The sequence below is a fragment of the Buceros rhinoceros genome, unplaced genomic scaffold, assembly GCF_000710305.1.
Source record: "Buceros rhinoceros silvestris isolate BGI_N320 unplaced genomic scaffold, ASM71030v1 scaffold18819, whole genome shotgun sequence".
Taxonomy (NCBI): domain Eukaryota; kingdom Metazoa; phylum Chordata; class Aves; order Bucerotiformes; family Bucerotidae; genus Buceros; species Buceros rhinoceros.
The window spans coordinates 54,563-60,562 of NW_010429979.1; positions in this window are offsets into that span (position 1 = coordinate 54,563).

Genomic DNA, 6,000 nt, shown 5'->3' on the forward strand with positions numbered 1-6,000 from the left:
CCCCTGAGAATCACTGAGCTCACTTTCATACTTCATATATTGTCTTATGTATAGGAATCAAGAGACAAGCAGGAAAAAAACTTGTAAGCACAGAGAGTAAAACCCATTGAAATAATAAACAAGCCTCCTTTTCCCTCAGGCCAAACTCATCCATTAACCCAAAGCATCCTTCAGCTGAGATGCGCTTTTCATTCCAGTGCTGTTATCAACAGTGGTTTTGCACCTGTGGCACATTTTATAGTACGAAACAGTACAAACTAGTCCACAATAAAAGGTTACTCTCCAATGTTCCAAATAGCACAACACTCAGTGGCTGACAACCTCTATAACTGAGGAGATCAGTGTCTCATTATCACGTATAAAAGATCAGAAAAGGCAAATGTGGTAAGAAACAGATGTTTAAATTCTGAAAGTACTAATAGAAAAGATCAAATGAATCTTTGGTAAGAGAGAAAAACAATGCTGTAAAGGAACATGGCAAGGCACGCAAGAAAAAGTCAGAGCAAATGAGATAATGTTCAAGATTACAAAAGATTTCTAGGAGGAAGAAAATTCTTCTGCAGTCATGTCTTATCACAGAGATGATGGGTTCCGTAGACAGCATGCTCACAGGGTTTTGTGGTGATCGTACTCTGAAAAACAAGCAAGGACAATGTAATTTATGGCATGTGTAAGCTTACAATCTTTTCTGTGAGTGAAGGAGTAAAAGGTGTTGAAGGAGGCTCATTTCTGATTTGCCGTAACAATCCAGTCTGTCAAGCAGCATTAGGAACTACACAAGAAAGAATAATTTGCAGATATTACTTTAATTGAATTACATCTTATCAGTGGAGTTATATACATGCCAATTACCTGGCAGCTATTAAGTGGGTATATTATGAAGCAAAAACTCTAAGTCATAGCAAACTTAGACAGTCCAAGAGGTCATCATGGCTTGGCTTCACGAACGAAGATCTGGGAAGGGCTTTTCCCACGCTCACTGCAGGCGATGAGTGCACCCTTCGGGCCTGCGCGGTGGATTTTTTAGGTGAGGCGCAGCGTGCGCAGAACTGGCTCCACCCTTTACACCTGAGGTTCATCTGCCAGGGCCTGGCGAGCTTGGACGGTGACAGCGAAGTCCTCGGGTCGTAGGTTTGTTTAGAGTATCCTTCTCTTAGATGATGGATGCCTTACAAGGCTAAACGAGCTCCACTAGCCTTCGGGCAACCATCCTAGGAGAAGAACAACTCTAATTCCAAACCAAGAGGTAAATGTCAATTATTGACGGCAAAATAGGTATCAACAGAGTGATACTGTTAGATTAATTATAATGTCACCATAAGCTTGCTTGAACATTTGAGTGTAAAATATAGTACTTTTTTTTTCAGTTGTATGAGTAGTTACCACCAGGAAATCTGATTTTGTCAGCTGATGACAGTGTCAAAGAAAGGTAACTCCAAGGATACTGTCATTGTGGTTTGTGTGCATATATAATTTAAATAGATTACTTCCAGATAACTAGAGTTCCTCGAGTTATAGTCACATGCACATTCACTTGGGGTGACAGACGTGTTTTCTACTACAAACAGTCATGCTGTAGTACCTGTAGTGCCGAACCCACCCAGTTCCTCACTATGCTGGACTCATAAATAAACTCTATACAATTTCAGTCCCCTGTCATTCAGAGGAAAAAAAAAATAATAAAAAGTTTTTCCTCTCTGGACTCAGAGAGAGAGAAACGAAGGTAAGAATTGAATGTACATATAGACTATAGAATTTGAGGTTATTGATAAACACATTCTTTTTCAGTCCTTGGACATAACACCACAAATATTCATTCATCTGGCAGTGACTCCTGGAGTCCCTCGGATAAACAACAACCACAAAATCACTTGATAAAACATCCTATCAGCTCAGGACACCTATGAGACAAGACTGTGTGTGTAGATCAAGCTTAAAACATCAGAAATGGAAAAATATATCAGCTCTGTGGCCTGAGTTCACATGGCATGTGCTCTAGCGAGAGCAGAAGACTCCACATTGGTATCTTACAGCCAGCTTGGGAACAACTTTCCATTTAGGTTTTCTTTGTATGCCAGTGCCATTCTCTGGACCCAACGACACCAGCTCAGTGAACTGATGAATGAAGAGTCTGATCCTATCAGTACAAGATAAGAAGAAAAGGAAAAAAAACCAGGAACTCCTGACTGAGTGGGTATCCTTAAGCTTCCTTCTCTGCAGAGCCAGTTGCTATGGTTATTATCCTAAACCTGAAGGTGCGGGTGGAAACCCAGGGATTTCTTAAACCCAGAATAAGATTCCTCTTTCTTAACATAAAAGAAGTGCAACCCTTGAAAATTCCTTCCTTTCTGATCCATGGGTCCAGATTGTAAAGCACCTGAAGGCAAAAAAGTTCATTTCTTTCTGCAAAAGACATGTGCGAGGACACTCCTGAAGGGAGATGGCGTGGGGATGTGTGACTGACACCTGCAACACAAGAAGACCCAGAGGACATGGGCAAGAATGATGAGCTCAAGGAAGAATGTAAGGAATAATGACGAATTGACATAAAGCAAACTGAAATGAACATGAGGGGGGCTGGATGGTAACTTTTGTTTTAGGTATACAGCTGTACCACTCAGTCATCAGATTGCATAAACAGCCTTCCCTGAAATAATTATTTGAGAATAATGTTTTCCTGAGATAGCCAGACCAGTCTGTATGTGACTCAGACCAATATAAAGTATAAAACCTGAAAAACTCACAAAATGGGCTTGGAAAAGGGCAGCTGGCTTGAGCTGAGTTTAACCCATGTACTTCCCAACAACTGGGAACACACAGTGTCATGAGAGTGAGCATTTGGATACCAGTAACAGGAGTTTGTACAGTACATTTGTATTGTATTTCTGCTGTGTACCGCAATTGCTGCGCTGTGCTTGTGCTGCGATTTCAGCATATTGCTGTATCACTCTGCTCTGAGAACCTGGTTAGAGAGGATTGGACTCTGGCTGGAAGCTAGTAAATGAGCCCAAGACAAAAGAATAAGCCTTTATAGAAGGGAAAGCTTTATCTTTTTTCTGGACTACCTGTCCCATGTCACTGAATTGAAGGAGGAAATCATATGTCTTTCACAGACTCAAATACTGAAGTCAGTTCATCTACAGGTGACTAGTGTGGCCATAAACCCTGAACCTTTAATAGTCATATCAGGTGGAACCTGAAAGGAAATGAGAAGCCAGCCTGATTTGATCGAGTTTTCCCTGAGTTTAAACAAATACACAAAAATCCAAACAAATAGCTTCATGATATTCTCCACACTCTTCCCTAATAAAAAGACCTTTTAACAGACCACTAGGACCAATTAAAACACAGAGGACAATTGGTTTTTCAGAGGTTCCCATAACATGTGAGCTCAGGCTTTAGAATCCCTTTTCCTTTTATAATGGAAGGAAGCAGCTACAGGAGGATCACCAGATCGTTTTGCATGACAGACAATAAAAGGCTTGATACTTATGAACTAATAGTGTCGGGACTGAGGAGAGATTTAATTATCACAATGTTTTAATTATGACAAGGTAATATATCTATTCTCAAGAGAGGTTCTTGAAAACTTCCTTCTGAGTAACTGATTCAAGTGTTTTCTTGGACTTAAGAATATTTAAGATCACTTTCTTTTGGGACCTGTTTGGGACCTGTTTCAGTGGATTAAACAAAAACTTTGTAACACACTTTTTCTGCACACTTCTAAACTCCTTCAGTCTGTATGACACTGTAAGGCCTTCTGCCCAATTTGCACAACAAAATGCTGAAGTTGCATCAAAAGTTCTCTGTAAGGAGATAGAATTTCCATTGAAAGCATTGAATAGGCACAAAGAAATCTGTATTAGCAACTATTGTCATCATCATATTTTTGAATCATGTATGCTATTTTGCTCTTTCTAGTTTATTAATAAATCATTATCATGGCTCAAGTAGGGCAGATAACCTGCTGTGCTTGAACCAGCAGGAGTTAAAGACCTGAACTTGCAGTCATGACAGACTGTAAGCTTCAACGTGCTTTGGCAGATAGTGTTTTGGTTGTTAGACAACAGCTCAAAACAGCCCATTCTACCCTGTCAAAGGCACCTGATGAAGGTGTAAGCTGACAGGAAACAGATAAGCCTATAAACCAAAACCTAAAACAGATCTTAGGAAAAAAGCAATGCAAAGGAGCAACTAGGAATAACTGCCTAGTTCCAGAGAAACATTAATAGAAAAAGTCTCTTGATATGGACCTAGAAACTGTTGTGGTTCTAGTTTTACCCAAGCAATACTTTACTTTCCTTCTTCCTACATTCAAACTAGAATTTGCTTTGCACTTTTTTCAGCTGCAAGAGAACTCCTTCCAAATCCACGCAGGGCACCTGTATCCTAAACCCTATATAGAGCTGAAGGGAAATGAAATCTCAGCAAGACAGAAGTTTTCTTGGAAATCTGTTCCATTAATTTGCTGTCACAGTTGTAAAGACCACAGTACTAACAGCTTAGACAAGACAGCAACTGGAAGCAGAGGAGAAAAAAGGGCAGTGACAAAGTACTCAGTGTGACAGGCAGTAATTGAACTATTTACCTATTAATTTTTCCCCATAAAACAACTCTGGGTTTGAAATCTTCCAGTTAGACAGGTAAATCTAATACTTTGCAGAGGGGAAAAACAGTAAACACTACATACTGGTCAGATACAGTAACATAGCAAAAGGGAAAGTCAGGCAGCAGGGGCAAGTAAGCCAACACTTCTCATTTTAGAAGCAGCTGTAGTTTTGGTCTGTTGAAGCATCAACCCATTTCAAAACAAATCTCTCTGTCCATTTAAAGATGGAGCATTTTTGCCGATTTTGCTACTTTCTAACTTCCTTGGATTCATCATCATCATCATCATCATCATGGCTTGGCTTCGCAGACGCAGATTTGGGAAGGGCTTTACCCATGCTTACTGCAAGCGCGCTGATGGCTGGAAAGGCCAATGCGCATTACTTGCTTTATAAAATAGGCTTCAGTGAAGCGCAGTTACATGCATTTAAACAAATGCCAGCTACTTCATGTGCAGCTGGACATCCCCATGCCATTCCACATTCCCACCTCTGATTTAACTCCCAATCACTTTTTTCAGATGTCCGCAAAATTACTGCTACATGCAAGTACCACCTGCAGCCAATAAAACCAGTAAGTGACGCAGCCTTTTTTTACAGTTGGTGCCTGTGAATGTAACAGATTCCACTTTAGAAAAAGAGGAAATTTTAAGTAATGCTTGGGGAACATACTGTGCTTATTATTTTGGCATGAAAAGTTAAACTTTCTTTCCTAGCCTGGCTGGTAGCAGATAGCCTTCATCTTCTCTTTCTGCATTGCTATCAATCAGAGATATTGTAGTATAGTGTGGGGTAAGGTTCAGTACAGGAAAAGTCAACTGTAGAAAGGTAATCAATTGTTTCCTTACTACCCTTTTCTCCCCCGTTTCAGAGCTCTGATACCGATAGCCCTCATGAGCCTAGCAGAGTCCACACCTAGACATAACACCACTGCATCAGGAGTTAGTGAGGGGTTTCTTTAAAGCGGAAACAAAAAACCAAACAAACTACAACAAAATAAAACCCACAAAAAACAACGCTGCCCCAGGAGAAATTCAAGCTTATTGTCAGGATGGACTGCATCTCTTCTTAAAAAAAGTACTTTGATAAGAGGAAAGGAAGCATCAGCAATTGGGCAGCAGCACCCTCTTCAACTTGCTACAACTGAAACAAGAAATAATCACGCCTCTCAATGGAAGGAACATTTACTTGAGTCAGCCATTTAAGCAACTTCTCCAACATGAAAAGCTGAGACACACAAGAACTCTACACATCAGCCATCTATGAGTGTGCCTTAAAAATTTACCTAGCTGACTTATTTTTGCTGGGCTGCTTTTCTGCGGGGTCATGAAGCTAAAACACCTGAAGGAATCGCCCAACAAGCATAGCAGGCAGAGCATAAGCTGGAGGGAGG